Source organism: Eptesicus fuscus, chromosome 12 (genome assembly GCF_027574615.1).
Source record: "Eptesicus fuscus isolate TK198812 chromosome 12, DD_ASM_mEF_20220401, whole genome shotgun sequence".
Classification (NCBI taxonomy): domain Eukaryota; kingdom Metazoa; phylum Chordata; class Mammalia; order Chiroptera; family Vespertilionidae; genus Eptesicus; species Eptesicus fuscus.
Genome location: NC_072484.1, coordinates 70,957,908 through 70,984,935, shown reverse-complemented (window position 1 = coordinate 70,984,935; position 27,028 = coordinate 70,957,908). Strand labels below are relative to the sequence as shown.

At 41.9% G+C, this 27,028-nt stretch overlaps 1 long non-coding RNA gene across 4 annotated transcripts in view; it reads left to right on the top strand.

Annotated features, from left to right (window-relative positions):
* The window catches only part of LOC114229138 (uncharacterized), a 269,792-nt gene that overhangs the window by 149,376 nt on the left and 93,388 nt on the right, over positions 1–27,028 (top strand). The window lies entirely within an intron of this gene.

Genomic DNA, 27,028 nt, shown 5'->3' with positions numbered 1-27,028 from the left:
AATTAACTTGATTGTGGTAATCATTTCACAATGTAGAGTTATATCAAATCATCATGCTTTATACTTTAAATATATTATAATTTATTTGTCAATTATACCTCAATAGAGCTGAAAAAAGTCTTGGGTTTTATATTAAAAAGAGCCACAGAAATTAGAATTTAGGCTCCAAGGAAACAGTCACCTTTGGTTGGGCTGGATCAGAACTGGCCACTTGGGAGGAATTTTGGTCACATTGAATGATCTGTGTGTGCATGTGCACATGTGTGGTGTACATGACATGTTAACCTGTGTAGGAATGTATAAAGCATATAACATATGTATGACATGGATGTGTGAAGTGTAATGGGATGTATATATATATACATGTGTAATGTGTGCATAGTGTACATGGTGCATAAACATGTGGGGGCAGTGTACATGGTGCATATACACACATGTGTGCATGCCACACACACATTTATATATTTGTGTGATGTGTCTGTGCAGAGTAAACATGGTTGTATACATGTGTGGCATGTGTAAACATGTTTGGTGTATATGTAGGTATGTAGTATGGATAGTATGTATACACCTGTGTGGCATGTATAATTTATGTTTCTACACATATATGTTGTGGATGCACATGATAAGCATACAATTGTGTGTATGCGGTATGTGTAAAGGGAATATGTGGTGCATATACATGTGTGTGGTGTGTGAGGGGGTCCTGAGGTCCAAAGAGGACCAGAGTCCTCAGGGGCTGCTCAGAGCCATTTTAGCAGGAAGTGACCAAGGACACATGAGCCAAGGTCTCTGGTGGAGGAGCAGGGTGGAATCTCAAAATCCAGGAGCTTGAGGCAAAGCTGTAGTGCCTCGGTCAGGAAAGAGAGCAAGAGGCCTGTGGAGACAAGGTCGTGGGTAAGGGGTGCTGGCATCTCCCTTTTCTTGCTGTGCAGGCTGGGTCAGCTGGCTTAGGGGCAGCCTTTGGGAAGGGAGCGTGGTGGTGCAGGCCTCTGTTGGCCATCACGGACAGGTTTATTAGCATTTACACAGTGGCAGGGCCTGCATAAGGTGCTGAAGATGCTGAGATGAATCAGACGTAGTTCCTGGCTCACAGAAAACAAATGTGAGGACTGAGATGCCAGGGTGCTGTGGGGTGGGGAAAGGAAAGGAGGAAGGGAACGTTGGAGGGGAAAGGTGGGAGGGAGAAGTAGATATTCCTAGGACTGGGGTGGGGCACATTGACTAGAGCCCTCTGCTTGGAGTGCGGAGGAGGACTGGCTGGAATTACAAGCCTGCATGCGATTTCTGCTAACTCTTCTCCTTTAAAATATATATTGTATATTTGTATGGTTATTAAATAAAGTGAAGCAGGAGCCCTCTCCTAGTTCTGTTGGCCTCCCAACTGCCTTCCCACCCATCTTCCTCACTGCACCCCAGAAACCCAGGCCACTAAATCTGGTCCCTGTAATGCTGATATCTAGCCCAACCCCAAATCCCAGGCTTTTGGGGGAGCTTTATTAGGTCATTTGGGAGACAAGAGCCTGAATTTTTGCCGTGTTAGCAAAAGTGATGAATGGTGGCAAAAGCTTGAGGATAAAATATTGTAATCAGGAGAGTATCCCCTCCCGCCCTCCCTCCCTCCTCCTCTGTCCCTGGATCTGATGCTCACTGATTTCTGTGGAGTCAGCAGATGGATGGATGGTTTTTGCTAGCGCTTTGCTAGAGATAGAATGTGTGGCAGGAACAGCCCTGTAGGCTCCCCATAAAAAAAGGAACAGGAATAGCTCAGGGACATAAAGGAAGTGAGAGGTGAAGTGGGCTGGGCATATATCAGAGTGAACAGGATATTCCTGCTGCGGCCCCGTCCACAGTGCTCCATCAGACACCAAGTCTTTGCTAATGTGCCTGTGGTCTAATCTCTGTTACTTGACCTCCAAAGCTGGACACTTGCAGCAGGCTTTTACATGGTATCCTCAGCTCCAGTCTAGAACTCCTCGATCCTTCCATCCGGCTCTCAGCCATAATGATTTCCTAAGACACAACCCCCCTCATAGTGCTGCCTCACTCTCTTACCTTCCAAGGCTCCCCATTGCCAACCAAGTCTTGTGCAAACCCCACATTCTAGCATCAAAGGCTCTCCATGACATCATTTCATCTCCTGGCACTCCTTTCGGATACCATTGACCAATTGTGCAAACAGATATTGTAAAACATGGCTTTCTGGTCTTTTCCTTCTGTTCTTCCACCTTGGCCTTTGGAAAATCCCATCTGATGTGTAAGGCCCACTTCAAGTGTCATCTTTGCCATGCTGACTTTGCAAGGCCTACCACCAGATGCTATTTTGTCCTGTTACAGTATTTATTTCTCAAGGACTGTGGTTACTATTACTCATGTTTATGTCAGTCTCCACCATTAGACTGTGAACTTGTGAGGACAGCATCAGATTTCTTCTTCTGTCTGTTCTGTTTCATGTTTAACATATATTCAGTCAAAATGATGTGTTGAAATTTGTTGAATTAAAGTAATTGCAAAATACCCTACCCAATATGGCAAAATTAATGTTATAGCATTTTGGTGCGGAGTGCATCTCTGCAAAAACCATTACCTTTATGGAGGAGAGGTGAGGATCTGGTCTGTAGAGGATTTCTGAGCACATCATCTGAAGACCTCTCTTTCACTGTTTCGTGGTGTATCCATGAGTTTTTGCTGTATAACAACTAACCTCAAAAATCTGGCTTATAACAACAGTTTATTTTATTGCTTGCAGGTTTGTAGGTCAGATAAATTTGGCTCCAGATTCATGGATTGAATAGTATAGAGAGCAGGGCCATTGCCACAGATGCAGAAGAGGGGGTCATCACCAGTGACCCTTTAAAAAAAATACATATTTTTATTGATTTCAGAGAGGAAGGGAGAGGGGAGAGAGAGAAAGAACCATCAATGATGAGAGAAAAATCATTGATTGGCTTCCTCCTACACACCCCATACTGGGGATCGAGCCCGCAACCCAGGCATGTGCCCTGACCAGGAATTGAACCAGGACCTCCTGGGTCAACACTCAACCCCTGAGCCATGCTGGCCCGGGCACCAGTGACTCTTCTATGCCTTTCACTTTTTCCCTGTGGGAATGTCTATCCTATGCCTATCCCACCATTGCATTTTGAAAGCAGATAACTTGTATATTTCATTTCACAGGTCCACAGATGGAGAGTAATTTTTCCCCAGGATGGATCATATCCAGAGTCCCACTGATATCTGATTTAGATGGTGAGATTTTGGACTTTTGCCCCAACTTCTTGAGTTGATGATATTTAGATTTTTGGATTTAGAGTTGGTACTGGAATGAGTTAAGACTATTGGGAATGTTGGGTTGGGATGAATGTATTTTGCATGTGAGATAAGTGTGAGTTTTGGGGACAAAGGGAAAACTATAGTGGGACTGAATAGTGTTCCCCCATATTCATGTACACCTAGAACCTCAGAATGTACCTTATTTGAAAATAGGGTATTTTCAGATGCAATTAAGATAAGGATCAAACCCTAACCGGTTTGGCTCAGTGGATAGAGCGTCAGCCTGCGAACTGAAAGGTCCTAGGTTCAATTCCAGTCAAGGGCATGTACCTTGGTTGCAGGTACATCCCCAGTAGGAGGTGTGCAGGAGGCAGCTGAATCAATGTTTCTCTCTCATCGATGTTTCTAACTCTCTATCCCTCTCCCTTCATCTCTGTAAAAAAAAATCAATAAAATATATTTAAAAAAAAGATAAGGATCAAGGAGAGATCATACTGGGCCCTAAGTCCAATGAGAGAGTCCTTATGAGAGATAGAGGGCACAGAGACACAGAGGAGAAGATGATATGAAAATGGAGGCAGAGATTGGAGTGAAGCATCTATAAATCAAGGCACTCGAAGGGGCAAGATGAATTTTTCCCTATTGCCGTTGGAAGAAGCGTAGTCTTTCCCACACCTTGATTTTGGACTTCAGACCTCCAGAGCTGTGAGAGAATAAATTTCTGTTGTTTTAAGCCAACAAGTTTATGGTGATTTGTTATGGCAGCTGCAGGAAACTAATATGGTTTGTTTCAGGTTTATGCCTATGTCTCCCTCTTCTCCCTGGACTGGTAGGTACCTGGAGTATGCTTGTCTCATGGAGGATCCCAAAAGTGCCAGAGGCCACGCCAAACCCTAGATGCATGTTGTAGCTTCCTTATGGGTTATTGCCACAACCCCATTGGCTCAAACAAATCACATGGCCAAGCCCATCATCAATGGAATGAGGAAATATACACTCTGCTTAGGTGGTGGCAGGAATGGTAAAGGGCTTGGAGGTGTGATTTTAATACAGGGAGGGAGTGAAGAATGGGAGACAGCAATCCAATCGACCTCAGCTTTGGGGAATAAAACACTCCGAGGAACAGGAGCAATAACACATGGTTTGGAATGAAAAGACCTGTATTCATATCTTTGACCAGACTGGAACTTCTTCACTACATGTTTGTGATTAAGCCCCTTAAATTCTCTGAACTTCATTTTCCTCATCCAGGAAATGGAGACAAAAGTACCATTACTTATTGGGAAGATCAACTGCAGTGGAGCAGGTTACGTAAAATTTTTTGCTAGTTTTTTTAATGTGAAACCTGTGTCAAGAGCCCAAGTCAGGGAAAAAGCTAATGGGAACACTGTCCCTAGTGGTTGGCAGGCAGAGAAGGTGTGAGAGGACTTGGCTGCAGGATGCAGGAGCCTCGCTCCTAACTCCAGCCGGCCTGCCTGGGGGTGTCAAGGTTTCCATCCCAGCCAGGCTGGGGCTCAGCCCTAGGTCCTATGTCCACACACACTTCTGGGCTCTGCCCCATCCTATGCCCATCCCTGTTTCAGATCCTGCTGTCACTCAGACCCACATGACCAGTGGGGATAAGACCTTCCTTAGTGTGTCTGCAAGGATTCAACACAAGGCGAGGCTAGCACAGTGCTGGGCCCACAGTGCAGGCTCAGCACATGTTGACAGCGCTGAAACACGAAACGGTGTGTTTACCAAATGTGCAAGGGCTTACGCACCCATCTGTTTCAGAGGTTTCCTCACTCAACAGAATTTACAGAAATGCCACCTGTTCATCTCTTGCAGCCATCCACCAGGATGTGGAAATGGCTTAGATTAACTTGTTAAATCCATCAAAATGGTATCTGTTAAAATGGGATTTTATGTGTTGATCACATAAATATTCATAACTTCATGGCCATGCCCAAGCACATACCATTTGCTCCTGCTTTGCTGCCCCTCTGTTGCAGAAAACATCACATGACAACAGAATGAAGCCAGTGTTATTTACCCAACACTGTGTTGGGACACCCCAGAGCAGGATGCTGCCAAGAAAGGGTTTTTCTCACAGACAGCATGCAGCTGCTCCTGCCTTTCCCGCCATCCTCGGCACAGCTAACTCATGGCCTACTTTCCCCATCGTTCCAAAGCACACTGAGCACTGGCTTTGTCCATCAGGCTCGTGTCCTTTCTTCAGGAGAAAGAAATCTATAGAAATTGATTTGAAAATGTCAAACCTTATCAACTGCCAACTGTCACTCCAAGGCAGATATTTTATGGATAATGTAAATGTCTGATCTCACCAAGGCTCCAACAATGTGGTGTCACCAATCAACCTACAAATATTCTCTGGGGGCCTATTACGAAGAGGGGCACAGTGGTGAAATTTGTAGGCTCAGGGGCCAGACTGCCTGGGTTTACATCTTGGCCCCATTATTTAATTGCTGTGTGACCTTCAGAAAGTTATTTAACTTCTCTGAGCCCAGGGGTCTCATAATAATGAGATATATGTCAAAGGGTTGTGACAATTGAATGATAACTCACATAAGCCACTTCTAAAATGTGGAGAACATTATGAGATCATGATAAACATTAATCACTATTTATTATTCATATGCCATTTTACAAGGCATTGAAGGTTATAAATCAGGCTAGTTGGAGAAGACAAGGCACACAGAAGGCAAATGGGACACCTGGTACATGGAAAGATTATAGAGGCCCGAAGTCCTGGGTTTGAATTTCACTCATTAGTTCATGACTTCAAGCAATTTCCCTGGAAGTTGGGGATAAATTCCCCTGTACCATGGGGATAAATCACAGTGATTGAGATGCAAGCTTGCTATATGCTCCTAGTTACAAAAACACTTTGAGACTAGAAATGCACAGGGCATGGGTTAGTAAATTTATGAAAAGGTCATTACGTGGTATGAGTGGTAAATGCTAAATGCCAAATGTGTGGGACAGAGAAAGGTTCTGTGTCAAGAGACATTTTGGGCAGGGCTTGTCATAAAGGGCCTACCAGAAAGGGTGGGGTTGGACTGGGCTTTGTGAGGGAGTAGGCTTTGGAAATTCCAAAGGGGATTGCCTGCACATACTGGGCCTACTCATAGCAAACACGGGGCAAGCTTAGGAGAGCCTTGATGCAGCAAAGGGGAATTCTGGCATGATTTTTTACACTTTGGGAAGAATCTGGATTATTACAGTCAGGTGTGTCACCTGATCTGGGGTGAGTAACTACCTGGCTTTTGCAAAGAGTGTGCCTCTGAGGGGGGCAAGGGTTGAGGCCGGAATACAAGGCAGGGGCTCATACAGTTGGTCAAAAATGATGCGGAATTGGGCTAGGACATTAGCAGAGGCAATGGAGAAATGCAGACAGATGCGAGGTCTTTGGAGGTAGAGCTGTTAGGACTTACTGATTTATTCATTCAGTTCATTAGTTCAACTGTTCTAGGATCTGTGGATATAGCAGCACACAAAACGAACAAAAATGAAGTGCTGGTGGGAGGTGGAATTCAGGGGAAGGAGAAGGAGTCAGGAGGGTGATTTTGTGCCTGAGGGGATGGCGTGCTGCTATTTGCTTCGTGACGCAGTGTGGAGGCCTTTAGTCACAAGTTGCTAAGGTGCATGGCTTGTCTTGACTGCTCCAGTTCCTCTTCTCCTTGGTGAGGGTTGGAGCCTTTTCTGGGTGGCTTGTTGTATGGTAAATGGGAATGTGGGTCCCTTCCCAAGCTCCAACTCCCCTCCCACCCTGTAGGAATATGATGAAGGCCATCAGGAAGCGGACTGTGGGACCGACCTTGGGAGCTTGGCCAACTCCTCCATCAAGAAATGGCCAAACAGACACTGCTGTCAGATATGAGCCTGGACTGTGAACAACTGCAGAGAAACAGCTTGAGTTTTGATCTCACACAGCTTGCGTGTGAGCATGTCCCCTTCCCCTTGTATGCCCTGTTTTGCTTTTTTTTTTTTTTTTTTAATATATATACTCTATATAACCTTGTATTGCCAAAGTCTAGGTTTTGGTAAACTTTCACTGGCCTGCTGCCCCTGGTGTGGTCTGTCCACAGATGGGACGGGACTTGGCAGAAAATTTCACTGGTCGGCCATCTCCAGTATGCACACAAGTCCCAATAAGCCCATGTCTTTCACAGCTGTCCTTCGGGTTTTTATTTTTTTTTTTTGAAATTGACAAAAAATACGCTGATGTTTTCTCAGTGCGGCTCTTTGAATAACACTTGTGCATTCTGTGTCCCACCATCTGCATCCTGGTGCCAGGGAAGAGTGGAAGTAAGGGGAGTGACCTCTCAGTGTCTGTGTTCCCGTGCTGAAAGGTTACTCCGACAAACAGTCCCTCCACTCAGCTTGCACAGCTCCATCTATGCTGCAGGTCCACATGGTGTTGTTATGCTCTGCAAGGTGCTGTTTATCATGGGAGGGTTCAACTCCTTCCTTGCATTTGGTAGCACTTGGCAGCTTCCTGGTTGAATCTGACCTTCAAAAGGCTTCCACTGCACTTTCCATATGTCATAATCAAAACACTATATGACCATGTCTTGCTGACCAAGCAACACTGGACACATTGAACTAAGGGGATGAAATTCTAGAGGAGAGGCACAGTAGGAATAAAGGTGTGGAAGCAGGAAGCTTCAGGAAGAGTTTGGGGCCCCTCCAAAATCTGTGCTTGGGTTGCCCTGTGGGAGGTGGCCAGTATTTCTCTGAGTGTCTAACACCAGCTGGTAGGCCACCTTCACCTCCCTGCTGGGAGAATACATGGAAGAGGCCTCTCACTTAGAATTAAAAAGCGATCCTAGTGAACATAATTTCAGCAATTACTGATGTTCAGTAATTATGCTAATGCTGATTCACAAAGGGCTGTTATTTGCTCAACATGTTCTGTGCACATTATCTCCTTACCTGACTAACAGTGTTTTCGCGCTGCACATATGGTTTGCCTGTCATGTTAAGTGATGTTTGCATTTTTGAGCTTGTCAAGATACCAGGATGAGAGCTGAAGCTCTGTTCCCACCTCTAGCCAAGATTTTTGGGTAGGCTTCTTGATGAGTAAGGGAAGGAAAGGGGGGTGGAAAGAAAAAGGAAGCAGAAAAAAGAACTCCATTGCCTAAGGGAGGCATTATAGTTCGGAGGTGAAGTGACCTGCATCAGGACGTGAGAGCTAGGTTTTGTAACCTATCCTTCTGATTCCAGATATATCCGGGGTGAGTGGGAGGGTTGAGAGCCTGCCTTGTAGATGGTCTCCTCCTTTTATAACACAATGACACTTTGGCTTGAAATGGTCAAGTACCATTTCTAGTTCTTGCTTCAAGTTGTAAGAGTGCTTAGAGATCATCTAAGACATTAATTCTCAAAGTGTGGTCTCTGGACCAGCACCATCAGCATCACTGGAGAACTTGTTAGAAATACAAATTCTTGGGCCCCACACAGATCTATTGAATCAGAAACCCTGAGATTTCTGTGTTTTAACCCAGTAATTTATGCTTGATGCAGCCCTCCACTTGATTCTGAGGCAAGCTTAAGTTTGAAAATTACATTCTACATCCTTGATACTCAAAGTGTGGCCCCAAGCACAGCAGCATCAGCTGCAGCTGGGAGGTTGTTACTAAGGCAACATCTCAGGCCACACCCAGACCCACTCAATCAGAGCCTGCACTTTAATAAGACCCCCAGGTGATTTGCATGCACACTAGAGTTTGAGTATCATTTATGCAAATTTAAGTACCCCCATATACTGTTGACAAGAGACAGAATGACTTACTTGGTGGATGACCCACTAATTAGTGATAGAACTAGACTGCTATTATGATTATTTATTTTAATAACTAGCATTTGTTGTGTGCTTATTGACGTCATTTCCTGGGAGCTTCTATCACCTGTGCTACTGTTTATACACTCTAAGGAAGGCTTACTATGTGCTGGCATGGCCCCTAATTTTCCCCATTTAATTCTCACCATACCCCTTTGAGGTAGGCACGGGAGACATTCTCTTATGTAGAATTAGAGGCCCGGTGCACGAAATTCATGCATGGGGGCGGGGGGGGGGCGTGTCCCTTAGCCCAGACTGCATCCTCTCCAATCTGGAACCCCTCGAGGGATGTCAGACTGCCCGTTTTGGCCCGATCCCGGGCAGTTGGACATCCCTCTCACAATCCAGGACTGCTGGCTCCCAACTGCTCGCCTGCCTGCCTTCCTGATTGCCTCTAACTGCTTCTGCCTGCCAGCCTGATCACCCCCTAACCACTCCCCTGCCAGCCTGATTGCCCCTAACTGCCCTCCCCTGCAGGCCTGGTCACCCCTAACTACCCTCCCCTGCAGGCCTGGTCACCCCTAACTGCTCTCCCCTGCAGGCCTGGGTCACCCCTAACTGCCCTCCCCTGCAGGCTTGATTGCCTCCAACTGCCCTTCCTTGCAGGCCTGGTCCCTCCCAACTGCCCTCCCCTGCTGACCTGATCGCCCCCAACTGCCCTCCCTTGCAGGCCTGGTCCCTCCCAACTGCCCTCCCCTGCTGGCCATCTTGTGGCAGCCATCTTGTGTGTTGGAGTGATGGTCAATTTGCATATTACTCTTTTATTAGATAGGATGAGTCTCTGTGCAGATAATTAAAAAAGTAAATATAGTCAGGAAATCACACCTTAAATATTTAATTTTAACATAAACATAGAAGTGTATGTTCATCCAGTAGTCTTTTTGATGTGTGTGTGTGTGTTTGTGTGTGTAGGGGGTCGTCTGTTTTTTTCCAACTACCAATCTTTCTTCTTTCTTTCTTACTTTAAGTTGTTATATCTTTTGAGACCTAGTTTGGCTTTCTTTGGAGTGGGCAAAAATTTAAGGTGTGAAGAAATCTTAGGGCAGAATTTTTCTGGAATTTCATTTTTCTCAAACTCCTAATCCTACCGAATTTTTTAAAAAAGTGATTTGCAAAGTATTCAAACTCAGTTTTCATAGACACATTGAGTCCTAGATGATATTTAAAGTCATGACGACAGTAACAAGTATAACTGGTATAAGCTTGGAACCAGTGCAAGAGTAAACAGCCTGCCTATGAGAAGCAGGAGTGATCGGGTGTTTTGGGAGCAGCGTACCAGCCTGGAACATTCTGTGCCAGGGGCCCTGTCTGCATGCCTTACATAGGAAACAGAGAACGAAGATTCAGGGGCAGACAGCTGAGCTCTTAACCCCATGTTGTCATTCTCTCTCTGAGGTTTAGAAAGGTTAAGGACTCTTCTCAAAGTTGCACTGCTGGGAGCTGCGAGGCAGACTCCGGCAGGCTGAAATCCTGCCAGATGGCACTCCCGATTGTCTCTTTTTGGTAAAAAAAAAAAAAAATAAATTATATAATCAGTTGTTTTATCTATATGAATTAATGAATGCTTCTCTTTTATATGTAATTATAAATACTTATCCAAACACACTCTTCTTTTCTTCCTGCACTCTCCCTGCTTCTGAACTTACTTTGGCCAGAGGACTTGGTGTTCCTGATAGATGATGAGGCAATGGAAATGGATGCATTAATTGATTTACATGTCCAAGAATCAGAATTCTCTGACAAAACATTATCCTTCTGGCAGAGGACCAGTTAGTGGGGAAAACAGCTGCAGAAGGGGGAATCAATGAGACTGAAATTTTAGTTGAACCCCTTGAAAAAATATCCATGGGAAGCATGCATTTCATCGCCTCATCCTCCCATAGCAACCCATACATACATCTTATGTAAAGTTCCCTACATCCAGTGAAATACTATACCCATACATATATGTTATGTAAAGTTTTCTACATCCAGTGAATTACTATACCCATACATGCTTCTTATGTAAAGTTTCCTACATCCAGTGAAATGCTATACCCATACATATATCTTATGTAAAGTTTTCTACATCCAGTGAAATACTATACCCATATATATTTCTCATGTAAAATTTTCTACATCCAGTGAAATACTATACCATGTGGTCCTGGTTCTGGTATTACTTTTCTGTCTCATCTCTTTTCATGTGAGTTGTTGCAAGTTACTGTACTTCTATGCACAATCTGTAAAATGGGGATAATAATAGTATTTGTCTACCTAATAGGGCTGCAGAGAGGTGTAAATAAGAAATGCTCCATATAATATCTGGTACTTGTAAATTCCCAATAAATGGTAGCTATTGTTTCTCTAATCCCTCTTCTCCAGGGAAAAGATTTAATTAGATAAAGCTAACGCTAACAATCTGTTTTAGGCTCTGTAGGTCTTTTATGATCCAACTCAGTGCCAAGAACACAATAAGTGCTTGATAAATATTGTTGGAAAGTTGAATAAATGGATCTTGGGTCAGTGGTCCTCACTGCCCTGCTTCTGCATCTCACCATGGACTGTGTGATGAGTTGTTTCCCTGTTTTAGTGCCTTTCATAATTCAGAAGTTCCAGTCTCTCCATCTGCAATTGCTTACAGTCTTCATGTTTCCTAGTATAGACTTTCTCTGAACTGTGTTTTTAAGGGATCTTGTGTTCCTCTAATATTCTTAGCAAAACGCCTACCGGCAATTGCTGGTATAAATGGCAAATGGCTCATGTGGTTTACTGCTCTGTTCTGTTTCTCGGATCTGGGTGACCTGTGGTCTGAGCGGTATGTCTGTCTCTTGCTATCTCTGAGTACCACTCGGTTTGATAGCCCCTGGCTTTGGGGCAGACACAGTAGCTTCTAGATTTGTCCTCCAGCTCTCTGTGTAGGAGTCTTCATGCTGCAGTAGAAGTAATGGAAGTGTGATGGGTGTGAAGGAAGGAGTCATGGAGATGGCAAAGCAGTGCTGGGCAGACGAGGAAGCTGAGGCAGAATTCCCGGCAGCCTGGAAGTAAGTCCTTTCTGTCTTTGTGGAGTTTTGACCTGGAGTTGACTGGGAGAGGACCTGGATGATGGGACCAGGTTGGGTGGATATGCAGGCCATATGGTAACTGGGAAAGTGGGCCCCTCCCATATGCCTACTCCCCTTCCCACCTGTCGGCCATCAGTAAGAACTGGGAGACCTTGGGAGCCTGGCCAGCTCCTCAGTCAAGAAAACAGCGTTTTGATCTCACACAGCTTTCACACGGCCCCTCCCCCTGCAAGCCGTGTTTTCCTCTGTTTTCGGTACTCCATAAAACTTTGTACTGGGAAAGTCTGGACTTTAATGGAAATGGATGCATTAATTGATTTAAATGTCCAACATAGAAGTGTATGTTCTGCGAAACAATAGCACCGGTGCGGCCCTTCCCCAGTAAGATGGGACTTAGCAGTTCACCTTCCCGGTTGGCCGCCACAGGTGCACAAGTAAGTCCCAATAAACCCATGTCTTTTACAGCCACTCTGAGTTATTTCTTTGGAATACAAGAACAATTCGCTGAGGTTTTCTGGGATCTCAGCACTTTGCATAACACCGGCATTTGGAGATCACCTTGCAGTTCTTCTTATCTTGGTATTTGTGCCAAATGGCTTCCAACTGCCTCCCGCCCCTCAGATGTCCCCTTCATCTTCTCCACCTGCTCTTTTCCCAGGACGCCGACTCTTAAGGATCTCATCAGCAGGTTCCTGTGCCTTCTGGCGTCAGCCAGGTGTCTCCCATCACTAGGGATGGAGGGAGGAGAGAGCGGCCAGGGCGTGATTCCTCCCGAAGACCTGCTTCAGTCTGACTGTGCCTCTCACCTGAAGGTCAGTGTCCCTCTCAAGGTGGCCCCTTTTCCGTGACTCTCCTTCCAGTTCTGATACCTGCTCTCTCCCCTCACCATTTTGAGCCGAGAAAGATAACAACCACACTGTCACTAATCTGGGGTATTGCACTATCCTTTGTAGTTTCCCTACACCTGCCCACACCTAGGTAAACCGTCTCTTTATTAAACCCTCCTCTAATTATCTGGTATGAGTGTGTCTATTGCTTTATGCCAAGCTCGGCAGTTACAGTCTCAAGTTGCTCTGCTTCTGCGGGAAGACGGTGGTACCTGGGAGGCAGGAGGCACTTAGAGATAAAAACAGCCCAGTTGGTATGTAAGAGACATGGTTTCATTTTCAAGCAATAGAAAACAGTTGTGGCTAATTTAAGCAGAAAAGGAATTTATTGGCGGGATAGTGGGTAACTTCAGAGAAGGACGTTGGAAGGCTGAGGAGCAGGTAGGCAACTGGGCTGCAGGGACCAGAGGAACATTCTGGTTGGGATGTGGCTGCCGGTTCCTGCTGTGCCGAGCCCCCTGGTGCTGTGGATACATTCTCAACTGTATCTGCAACTTTGCATCACCCCCACAGGGTGCGGAATCCCAGGGGAGAGCAGTTTTTGTCTGATACCAGGGCACACACAGCACCCTAGTTGGCAGGAAGAGGGAAGAGAAGTTCAAGCTTCTCTCTTCTCTGACCTTATTCCTGTTTCAGGCCAGAAGCCTGCAGCAGACATGGAGGTTGTCCAAGGCTGGCTTCTTCCCTTTCCTCACCGCCTCCCTGCCCCCCCACCCTGCCCCCAGTAGCTACCCCTGGCTTCTCCAGGGATGGAATTGGGCAAGAGGGAAAGATAGATGGTGTAAGGAAGGCAAAGTCTTACTTGGCTGGTACTACCAGGTCCTGGTGTTACTGCTCTCTGGGTGTTAATGTTTGGGGGTCTCTGCTTATTGGGTAGGCTTGGCAGATGTTCAAAGCGGAATATTGCTCTTCTTAACTGAATCTTCCTTCTGGCTAGCCATCTGGTATTCCATCCCTTCTGTTGGGGTCTAATCCCTGCTCCAGGCATTGTTAGGAGAAATCCAAAATGACCCCAGGGCTGCTTAAAACCTATTGTTTCTCAGCACTTGTAGAAGGCCAGAGCGGGTTTAATTTTAACAACCTCATACAGTTCTGGTTGCTCATAATGGAGGCATGTCAGCTAGCTAGCTTCAAGGTACAGGGTGGCTGCATTTACATACCCAGAGAATTTGCCCTCTGGACACCCCTAAACAGTGGCTGGACTTGATTCCATAAAGACTATGCCAGAACCATCTTTCCAAGCTCCTGGGCATGAGCCAAGGTGGAGAGAACCCAGAAGAAAGACATGGTTCTGTCAGGACAGTTATTCTCAGATAAAGGATTCTCCGAAGATACGGAATTCCTTGAATTCTTACCTAATTTCTAAAAGAACAAAGCCCCTCTTGATATCTCATGATATTTAACACGTCTAAGTTTCCACTTGGCTGAGACCAATTGTGCTTCAGTCTGGCTAAATGGACCATGTTTTTTTGTTTGTTTGTTTTTGTGTGGTTGGTGAACCTTCATTCTGTTTCAAAGGCCTCATTTGCCACTTTGAAATAAGCAAATTTTCTTTGCTGTGTTGCTGTGTATCAGCCTATATACTCAGGGCAGTTAGTTAATCTCAACTCTTTTTCTCAGTAAGAAACCTGGATAAATGTAAATAAGGTGAATGTCTTCAGCCTAAGTATCTCCTGCATTAAACTGGACCACAGAGTTTGGGATTTGGCTCCAGATTGCCAGTAAGGGAGAAGGACCTATCCCACATGATAGGTTTTTAAAATTTTTTGCTTCCCTGCCTCCCCACTCCACCCAACTTTAGTAAAAGGGCAAGACACAGGATGGAGGTGAGGAAGGCTTTCCTAGATCATTACCATCATCCCAAAGAAACAGATACTCATTTTTCTGTGATGCTAAATTTTAGAAGAGATTTTTAAGATGTTAAAGGAGAATGAATATATGAAATATTGATTTTATTATGCAAATGGAATCTAGAATCATGTTAGTGTTGGAAACTTTGGGGACCTCTGCTGATTGGGTAGGATTGTTTTTATTTTCCATCTAGTCATTTAAGGTCACAGATTCTGTGTATATAAGAAGTTAAAGAAATTCCTTTCTTTTAAAACAAAAATTTGTATCTCATCTCAAACTTTTATCATCATCATCTATAATCTTTTTACAAATATGTACATCCTTTATTAGTTTCTTTGGATAAATTTTAGAGATAAAATGACTAGGTAAAATATGAACTTAAAATATTTTTTATAAAATTTCAAACATATTACAAAAGTTGAGAGAGTATGAAGATTTAAAAGCTTGTAATGTGCATTACTCAGTTACCTTCTGGAAATTATCAACTCATACTCCCAAGTATTGATTTGTTTGAGAATGCCCATACCCTGACATTCTGCATAATACTGAACTTTAACATTTTCTTATCAGTTCACTGAATGAGGAATGGTGTCAAATTATTGTTTTAACTTTTATCAATTCGATTACTAGGGAAGTCATTTTTTTTCTCATGTATTTAGTGGTAATTTGTCTTGTTTCATGCATTTTCTAGTCGCATACTGCATTCAATTTTATACTGCCCATTCTTCTTTCTCTTGCTAATTTGTAAGGGGTCTTTAAATATTAAGGATATTAACCCTTTGGCAGGCACACTGCAGTTATTTTTCTCATTTGTCATTTGGCTTCCAATTTTCTTCATGGTATTTCTTGTCATATTGAAATATTACATTTTTATATAGTTAGATCAATCAAGTTTTCACTGATGTTTTTCCTTCTTTTGGTTGCTTGCTTAGAACTCAAGCTTATATAAATCTCTACATATATATTATTTAACACGTAAGTAGTTTCACATCCTACATATAACAGTCTTTAATACACCTGGGATTTATTTTGGCCTAGAGATAGTACAGGTGGTAGGTACTCTTTAGAGTTAAGTAATCGAGGAATGTTTATTAAATACAGTTTTTTCCTATTGATTTAAAATGTTGCATTATCATATACTAAATATTTATACCTAAGGCTTTTTATTGTGTTCATTGATCTGTCTAAGCTTTTACTCTATCCAAATGGTTTTTATAATTGAAACTGTATATAATGTTTTACCTCTTGGCAATTTCTCCTGTCTCCCATTCTTCCAGCCAGTATTTCCTCTTTTTCCAAAAAATTTGGGGCTTCTTTCAGATGTGTATTCTAGCAGTTAGACTCTAGAATAATCCTTAGAATTTGATCAATTGCTTGAAATTTATAATTGATTTGGGATCATTCATATTTTTATGTGATTGGGTCTTACATCAGGACAATTCTATCATTCTCTCTTCTGTGAGATAAGGTTTTTCTCCTCCCTGTGGCTTTAGTAAAGTTTTGACATTTTCCTCTTAAAAGACTTATGTGTTGCTAATTAAATTTATTCTTAGGTATTTCATATTTTTGTTGAAATTGTGAATGGGATTACTTCCTCTCTGTTTTCTTACTGGTTATGACATATATGGGAAGCTACTTAGTTTTTTTTAAAAAAATTTATTTATTTATTGACTTGAGAGAGGAAGGGAGGAAGAAAGAGGGAGACATTAATTTGCCACTTATTTATGCATTCATTGGGTTGATTCTTGTATGTGACCTGACCAGGGATCGAACTGGCAACCTTAGTGTATTGGGATGATGCTCCAACCAACTGAGCTACCTGGCCAGGGCAGTAAGCTACTAGTTTTTTTAATATTTGATTTGTTACCCCCAAATTTTATGAAATGTTTTATTAGTTCTGATAATTTAAAGTTGCTTCTCTTGGGTTTCTAAGTAGAAACTGGCATAATCTGTAATAACTATAATTTTGTATATTTTTCAATATTATTGTTTCTTTCTTCCTTTACTCCACCCCCTTTTTCCTTCCTCCCCATCTTTCACCCCCTTCTTTTTCCTTCCATTACCAGCACTTCTAGGACAATCTACTCTAATGAAAGAGAAACATGCAAATTGACCGTACCTCCGCTATGCCCACAAGCCACATCCACCAGCCAATCAGGAGTGAGTGTGCAAATTAACTCAACAAATATGGCAGCAGCCACGGAGCTGGAGCAAGCAGGAGGCTTGGGTTGCTCCCAGTGATGGAGGAAGCCAAGCTTTCTGGCCGGCCCTGGCCTCCACTCAAGGCTACAAAGTTTCAATTATAGAAGATAAATAAATCCCAGATATCAGGGCTTCCGCTTGGGTCGCGGGCGGGGGTGGGGGGTGGGGGGGGACGCGCCAGGCCGGCCTGCAAACCACCACAGGCCCCTCGCCCAGGCCACCTCACACCCCAAGGGAACCCCCACCCTGATCCGGGACAACCTTCAGGGCAAACCAGCCGGCCCCCACCTGTGCACCAGGCCTGTATCCTATCTAATAAAATAGTAATATGCAAATTGACCATCACTCCAACACACAAGATGGCTGCCCCCATGTGGTCAAAGATGACTGCGCCCATGTGGACACAAGATGGCTGCCACAAGATGGCCAGCAGGGGAGGGCAGTTGAGAGGGACCAGGCCTGCAAGGAAGGGCAGTTGGGGGCAATCAAGCCTGCAGGGGAGGGCAGTTAGGGGTGACCCAGGCCTGCAGGGGAGAGCAGTTAGGGGTGACCAGGCCTGCAGGGGAGGGCAGTTAGGGGTGACCAGGCCTGCAGGGGAGGGCAGTTAGGGGCAATCAGGCTGGCAGGGGAGCAGTTAGGCATCAATCAGGCTGGCAGGGGAGTGGTTAGGGGGTGATCAGGCTGGCAGGCAGAAGCAGTTAGGGGCAATCAGGAAGGCAGGCAGGCGAGTAGCTGGGAGCCAGCAGTCCTGGGTTGTGAGAGGGATGTCTGACTGCCCGTTTAGGCCTGATCCCTACCTGGATCGGAAAATTAGTAAAATGTATATGAAAATTTTCCTCCTGTCAGAGTCTGGGGCACACTGTGGGACCCAGAGTCAAAGTCCCCGCCTACACGCACATGCCTTGAAATCACACGAGACCCAGACCTGGCCAGCCCCACCCCCGCCAAGCCCCGCAGGGTGGGGGGGCGCAGCCTCAGGTGCCCCGTCCAACCCCGATGGGCTGGGGGCACAGCCTCAGGTCCCCCGGCTCAGCGCTGGGTCAGTGATGCAGCCTCAGTTACCTCGTCCAGCCCCAACGGGCAGGGGGGCGCAGCCTCAGGTCCCCTGGCCCTGGTGTGAAGGCGCAAGGGCGCGATGACCATTTGCATATTAGCTCTTTATTATATAGGATGATATCTGCTATTTGAAAATTTAGGAGAACCTACTTGTAAAACTGCTTGGATTTTGTTTGTTTTATGATGATAATTCATTCTTTTTCTCCCCAGTTTTTTTGAGATATAATTGACATATAGCATGGTATAAGTCTGAGGTGCACAGCATAATGACTTGCCTTTCATATATTGTGAAGTAATTACCACATTAAGTTTAGTTAACATTCATCATAATTCATTTTAACTGTATAATAGCTTTCCCTTTCCTAGCAGTGACTCTAGTTTACGCTGGTGGACTCCCAGTGTCTGCCAGTGTTTATGGGAGTCTGCTCCCATGGCTGTAGCTGATTGAGTCAGCTATATTTTGATTTGGGAGTAGGGTCCTCTTCCCCCTTCTTTTTTATGTGATTGATCTAATTTTATTTATTTATTTTTACATATATATTTTAAAAAACTATTTTTAATTATAGTTGACATACAATATTTAGTTTAAGTTGTACAATATAGTGATCCAACTTTTATATAACTTACAAAGTAATCATTATAATAAGTCTAGTAATCTTGGCTATGATATTACTGACTATATTCCCTATGCTGTACATTACATCCCTGTGACTTATTTTATAACCGAAAGTTTGTACTTTTTAATCCCTTTCTCCTTTTCCACCCATCTCCCTATCCCCTCCCCTCTGGCAACTATCAGTTTGTTCTCTGTATCTATGAGTCTGTTTCTGTTTTTTTTTTTTTTTTGTCCATTTGTTTTGCTTTTTAGATTTCACATATAAGTAAAATCATACAGTATTTGTCTTTCTCTGACTTATTTCACTTAGCATAAAACCCTCTAGGTTCATCCATTTTGTTGCAAAGTGCAAGATTTTATTCTTTTTTATGACTAATATTCCATTGTGTATATGTACCACATCTTCTTTATCTGTTCATTTATTGATGGATACCTAAGTTGCTTCTTGGTTATTGTAAATAATGCTGCAATGAACATAAGGGTTCATATATATTTTTTGAATTACTACTTTCATTTTATTAAAATAAACACCAGAAGTGGAATTGTTGGATCATATGTTAATTCTATTTTTAATTTTTTGAGGAATCTCCATAGTGTTTTCCATAGTGGCTGTACCAGATTACAATCCTACCAACAGTTCATGAAGGTTTCCTTTTTTAAATATTCTCGCCAACGCTTGTTATTTGTGTCTTTTTGATAATAGCCATTCTGACAGGTGTGAAGTGATACTTTATTGTGGTTTTGATTTGCATTTCCCTGATAATTAGTGAAGTTGAGCATCCTTTCATGTGTCTGTTGGCCGTCTGTATGTCTTCTTTGGAGAATTGTCTATTCAGACCCTCTGCCCATTGTATTGTTTGAATTAATGAGCTCTTTATATGTTTTGGATATTGACACCTTATCAGATATGTCATTTGCAAATATCTTCTCCCATTCAGTAGATTGACTTTTTTGTCTTGTTGATGGTTTCCTTCTCTGTTCAAAAGATTTTTAGTTCCATGTAGTACAAATAAAATACCCTTTTGATTGTGGGAGCCTTGATATGAGGAATCAGGAATTACAGCTAAACTGGATGCTTGCCACATGAAGGACAGATGAATTGACTACTCTTAGAAAAACAATGAAAATGATGAGAGAGTACTGACCACTCAAGTGTCTGGTTCCAGCTGCTCCTGATACTCAGCTCTAGGGAGTGTTTCTCATACCTGTAGTTACTAGGGATGCCCAATTATCCTCCCAATAAATCCCTTTGTGCCAAGGTGAGGTTGAATGGGATTTCTTGTACTTTTATTCATAAGAATACAGGCACTCTCACTTCAAAATATTTCTTATACAATTAATGGTTTTCTGGACTTTTTCAACTTTTCAAATATTCTTTAGGAAAATATAAATTACCCAAATTTATTTTATTCAGGATTTCTAATTTATTAGCATAGAATAATACATAATGCTTTTTTGAAAAGTAAAAAAAGAATGTACCCATTATTGCAAAAGATCCCATATACATTTTTCTATTTCTTTTTACAATCTTTTCTCGTATAAAACAATCATATTATTAGAAACACTGCATTTCAAAGATTGTATTATGAAAAAAATGTTTCAATGTGACAAAAGAAGGTTAGGAGTTGATTTTAGACCCACAATAAGTAATTTTTCTTACAGAAATGTCAATAATAAAGGTTCATTTATTTTTATTTCCTGCAGGTATATTTTGTTATTAAAAACTAAAAATGAAAAATCGATTTATCAATACTTACAGAAACAAAGCCAAATGTCTCCTTATTTTCCCTTAAATTTGTAGAAGCAGGAACTTTCCATTCTTCTTGAGTCACCTTTGAACTTGACCTTACACTATTGCTTGCAGCACAGTTTACAAGAGCCAACAGTAAAACAGAACCAGAGGATATGAAGACAAATGAACATATACATTTCTATGATAATATTCAATCACTCAAACAAGACTGCTGGGTCTTTCTGTTTTTAGGCTACAGCTTGTCTAATTCTGAACCAATAGTGGTTCTCATCAGTTAGCTGTGTAACAAACCACTTCAAAATGTAGTGCCTTAAAAAAAATCAACATGATCTTGTTGGCAGTTGGGGCTGAGTTCAGATGAGACGTTCTTCTGGTCTTGGATGAGCGGTCTGCTGCCAGGCCAGCTTGGGGACTGGTTAATCAAGGGGTGATCTCGGCTAGGATGGTTTCTCTCTACTTCATGTACTCTCTCATTTTCTAGAAGGCTGGTCTGGGCTTTCTCACAAGATGATGGTAGGGCTTCGAGAGAGTAACAGGAAGTGTGTAAGGTATCTTGAAACCTAGGCTTAGAACTGCACAAGACACTCCAGAGTTGCTTTTGTACCTCTACTCCTTTTGCCCCCCCAAAGTAACCACTGTCCTGACTCTCATGATAATTACTTCCTTGCGTTTCCTTTTACTATTCCCACCTACACATGTGTACCTAAACAGTATAGTTGAGTTTTTCCTGATGTTTGAACATTATATAAATGGAATAGTGCAGTTTATATTTGTCTGTCTGGCTTATTTGGCTTCATATTATCTTTGTGAGATTCATTTATGATGTGTAGCTGTAGTTCACTCATTTCAATTGCTGTTTATTTCATTGTATGAATACACTGCAATTTATTTGTTTATTCTATTACATGAATATACCACCATTTGTTTGTTCATTTGACTACTAATGGGTTGTTTTGGTTAATGGGTTTCTCCAGCTCTCTGGTTAATGAGTTGATAATGGATGTGATGAAATGGGGTTAAATGGTTTGTTTCTAGATTTCTCTTTTATGAATAACGCTGTTATAAACATCCTTATATATGTTTCTTGATGCATGTCAGCCTGCATTGCTAGCAGAGAAATTGCTGGGTAAGAGTGTCTGAGAGTCTTTAACTTGACCGCCAGACTGCTTCACAGAGGCTATCCCCCTGCGCACCTTCACCAACAGTGAAGGAAGGTTTCCGATGCAGCCATCTTGCCAGTCCCTTAGCATGTCAGACTGTTGATTTCAGTCATTCCAGTGGGTGTGTAGTGCTCTCTTGTTTGAATGTGTTCTCTGATGACTAATGAGATTAAGTATCTTTTTACTTTTTTTTTTGTTGGGGAGGAGGACATCTGGATTTTCTTTTTTGGACAATACCTATTCGTCTCCTGCGTATTTTTCTATTGGGTGGACTGTCTTCTTATTAACTTATAGGAGTCCTTTAAATATTCTGGGTCTGAGTTCTTTGTTAGTTTTATAACTTCTTCTTTGGATTTCTCTTTTCATGATCTAATGGTATTTTTTAATAACTATAATTATTAATTATAATGTAGTTCAACTATTATTCCTTTTCCTATTTGGTTCACACTTTCTGTGTACGGTTTAAGAAAACTTCCTTGCCCTAACCGGTTTGGCTCAGTGGATAGAGCGTCGGCCTGCAGACTCAAGGGTCCCGGGTTCGATTCCAGTCAAGGGCATGTGTACCTTGGTTGCGGGCACATCCCTGTGGGGGGTGTGCAGGAGGCAGCTGATCGATGTTTCTCTCTCAGGGATGTTTCTAACTCTCTATCCCTCTCCCTTCCTCTCTGTAAAAAATCAATAAAATATATTTTAAAAAAAGAAAAAGAAAACTTCCTCTACCTCGAGACACTCTATTCCATTCTACTTTTCAGTTTCATTAATTTTTTTTATCATAACTTTGTTTCTTCCTTGCACTTTTTTTCAGGTTTAATTTGCTGTTCCTTTTCTAAATGTTTGGGATTGAATTCTTAGCTCATTGATTTTTCAGCTTGTATTTTTCCTAATTTCTGCATGGCTTTAGTTATATTCCTGAGATTTTGATATATTTTCATTATGATTTAAATAAAATTTTTATCTCATTTCCTTAGTGATCCATGCATTGTTTAGAAATGTATTTCTATTTTTAAATGTTCAAATATATGGGATTCTTTTTGCTATTATTTGTTTCTGATTTTAAGCTTAATTCCATTGTAGTGAGATACCTTCCTTTGCATGATTTAAATCCTTTGAAATTTGCTGACTCTTGCTTTAGTCTAGGACCGTGGTTGGCAAACTGCGGCTCGTGAGCCACATGCGGCTCTTTAGCCCCTTGAGTGTGGCTCTTCCTCAAAATACCACGGCCTGGGTGAGTCTATTTTGAAGAAGTAGCGTTAGAAGAAGTTTAAGTTTAAAAAATTGGGCTCTCAAAAGAAATTTCAGTCGTTGTACTGTTGATATTTGGCTCTGTTGACTAATGAGTTTGCCGACCACTGGTCTAGGATATGGCCAGTTTTTGTAATGACTGTTTTTTGTGTCCTTGTATTAAGCCTTTTGTCTTATTTTTTCCGGGAGAACACAAGCTAAGACATGATAGTGGCATCTTCATTAGGAAGCCTAGACTTCATCAATATATGACAATTTTTACTGTCCTGTTTAATAAGTTTTTGTGCCTTTAATTTACTTTATCTGATATGAATGTTGTACTTAAGCTTTTAAAATTTGCACTTGCTTAATACACATTTGCCTTTTTATGTTTAATATAAAAAGACACTTCATTTGTGTCTCTTGAAAACTGTAATTGGATTTTGTCTTTGACTTAATTTGGGAATTTTCTTTTAATAATGGAATTTAACACATTGGCATTTATTGTTTAAACCATTTGATGTTACTTCTTTGGCTTTGTTTTATGCTTTTAATTTTTATGCCCTATTGTTGTTTTTCTTTATCACTTACTACAGAACTATATTTACTTTATATTTTTATTATTATTTTTTAAATTTAATCTTTATTGTTCAGATTATTACATTTGTTCCTCTTTTTTCCCCCATAGCTCCCCTCCACCTGGTTCCCACCCCACCCTCTGCCCTTACTCCCCCCCCCCCACTGTCCTCATCCATAGGTGTATGATTTTTGTCCAGTCTCTTCCCGCACCCCCCACACCCGTTTCCCCCCTGAGAATTGTCAGTCCACTCCCTTTCTATGCCCCTGATTCTATTATATTCACCAGTTTATTCTGTTCATCAGATTTTTTATTCACTTGTTGATAGATATATATTTGTTGTTCATAATTTTTACCTTTACCTTTTTCTTCTTCTTCCTCTTCTTAAAGAATACCTTTCAGCATTTCATATAATACTGATTTGGTGGTGATTAACTCCTTTAGCTTTTTCTTATCTGTGAAGCTCTTTGTCTGACCTTCAATTCGGAATGATAGCTTTTCTGGGTAGAGTAATCTTGGTTGTAGGTTCTTGCTATTCATCACTTTGAATATTTCTTGCCACTCCTGTCTGGCTTGCATAGTTTCTGTTGAGAAATCAGTATGGGTGCTCCCTTGTAGGTAACTAACTGTTTTTCTCTTGCTGCAGGGCATGTCCAGCCTGTCTCATTCAGTCCCGATCAGCCAGACCCCAGCAGCAAGCTAACATACCAGTCAGAGCGTCTGCCCCCTGGTGGTCAGTGCACATCATAGCAAGCAGTTGAGCGGCCTTAGCATATCATTAGCATAGTAAGCTTTGATTGGTTGAACAGCTGACCAGACTACCAGGCACTTAGCATATTAGGCTTTTATTATATAGGAGATATATATATATATATATATATATATATATATATATATATATATAATATATATATATTATATATATATATAATATATATATATATATAATATATATATATATATATTTCTTGAGAGAGAGAGAGAGAGATTTATTGTTCCACTTATTTATGCATTCATTGGTTGATTCTTGTATGTGCCCTGACCAGGGATTGAACCCACAACCTTGGCATATCAAGACTGCACCCTAACCAACTGAGCACCTAGTCAGGGCTATGTTTTGGATATTAGCCCCTTATTGGAGATATTTGCGAATATCTTCTCCAATTTGGTTGGTTGCCTTTTTGTTTTGTTGATTGTGTCTTTTGTGGTCCAAAGGATTTTTAGTTTGATATAATTCCATTCATTTATTTTTGCTTTTATTTCCCTTGGCTTTGGGATCCTAAAATATTTTCAGAGTCTCATCCACTCTCTCCTCAGATGAACCACTCTTTACTTGAAGAGATCATTCCAAACTCTTTGCCTTCAATCTGGTTTTACCTGTTTAGTACCTATGAAAATGCCATGGAAGTTTTTGGCATTTATTCATTTAATAAATAGGCATCCATTGAATGCTTATTTTGTTCCAGGTACTGTTTTAGCCACTTGTGATCTATCAAAGAATGAATAGATGAATACTTCCACTCTTAAAATATTTAAAAATGTTTAATAGTGGTAAAATATAAATAACATAAAATTTACCATATGAACCATTAAAAAAAACCTGAGTGCGCCCCCTCTGTCTCTGACAGGGCTGCACTGCCTTTTGTCTCTGCATCTCTATGCCCTGTCTGCCTGCATCTCTCTGCAGATGGGCTTTCTGTCCCATGATGTTCTTCTGCCCCCACAACTTCGGCTTTGACCTGTGTGACTCAGGCTTGGGTTTTGAACTCCTATCATCTCTTAACCCAAACTCTGGTTCATCTAGTTGAGATTCTCAGTAGGGGGAACCTGGTCATCTCATCCTACCTGTGTCACCAGATCCCCTAGGCCAGGTGTTTAGGGGTGAGCAGTTGTGGCTGGAGAGGTGTGCAAGTGGGGATATCTATGTTGTAGGATGTAGGCAGGGCTAGGATGTCTTAGAAGGTGAGCGTGGGAAGGCAAAACTTAACATCTTGAGCTTAGTTTGGATAATTTCTTGAATATTTCTAAGCCTCAGCAGTCAAAATGGAGAATTTTGATCACATGAAGGTGATTAATTAAATTAATTTCCAAAAGTTTGGATTATCAAATGAGATCATCTGTAGATAATATATCTGGCACAGTGCAGGGCAGATGAGAGACAATCGATGAAAGTTAGTTTTTCCTTGTCCTCTGCCTCTCTTTTCTCCTCTTAAAAAAAAAAAAAAGACCAGGTCTCTTGTATTAGCATTTTAAGGTGCAAATCTTCCAACCTTCTCCTCCTCCACTTCTCTGCTGAACCCTATGTTCTGGTTAAACTGTTCTTTTAAAATGTAGCAAATGATGAGAGATTTCTTATGTTTTCCCCATTATAGCATAAGTATTTTCACACAGTAGTTTCAAAATAAACATTTCAGGATGAATGGGCTATTGGTCAGTCATCCAGAAATCATACAAATCATGGTAGTCAGAGCCAATCCCTCTCTAAGTCCTTCAATGTTTCCTATCACTGAGAGGATAAAATTCACACTCTTCCCTTGTTCTACAAGGTGCATATGATCTTGTGTCCATCATCTCCCCAACAGAGCTCATTAAGCTCTAGTCAAACCATCTCTTTACTTGTTTATTACGCCAAGCTCTTCCCCACATAAGATCCTCCATCCATGCCATTCCCTATTTCTGAAACACTCTTCCTCTTACCTCTTCACCAAGATAACTTCTAAGTCTTAATCTAAAGAACACTTTCTCCGGGAGGCCTTGCTGATCCCTCCTCCTACTCTAGGCTAGGTTAGGTCCCTAGTTCTATCCTCTTATGACATATGTACTTTTTTTGTTGGTTACATTCATTGCAATGCTAATAATTATTATATTTGTGGGATGATTTACATAGTATCTATACTCTATTAGACTGTAAGAGTCTTAGTCCATTCAGGCTGCTATAACAAAAATATCATAGAATGGGTGGCTTTAACAACAAACAGTTTTTCTCACAGTTCTGGAGGCTGGGAAGTCCAAGAGCAAGGTGCTGGCAGATTTGGTGTTGGGTGAAGACCCCCTTTCTGGTTCATAGATGGCCATTTTTTCATTGTGTCTTCACATTGTGGAAGGGTGGGGAGACGCTCTCTGGAGTCTCTTTGATAAGGACACTAATCCCATTCATGAAGGCTCCACCATTAAATACCATCACGTTGGGTAGTAGACTTCAACATACAGATTTTGTGGGGACACAAGCATTCAGTCCCTAACAGTAAGCAACTTGAGGGCAATGGTTGTGTCCCATATCATTCACAGTTGCACCTTTAATGTTTATATTGTTGCTTTGGCTCAAAGTAGGCATTGAGTCATTCATGTGAGTGAGTAGAAGCTGATAGCTAACACTTCTATAGTGCTTGTAACCTGCCGGGCATGTTATAAAATCTCAATGGTGAGAATGAATGAATGAATGAATGAATGTGCATAGTATAAACTGTTCTCCTGATTTTGGATGGGGTCAATACATTTTAAAAGCCTTCCCATACTGTAACACACGTACTAGGTGCTCAGTAA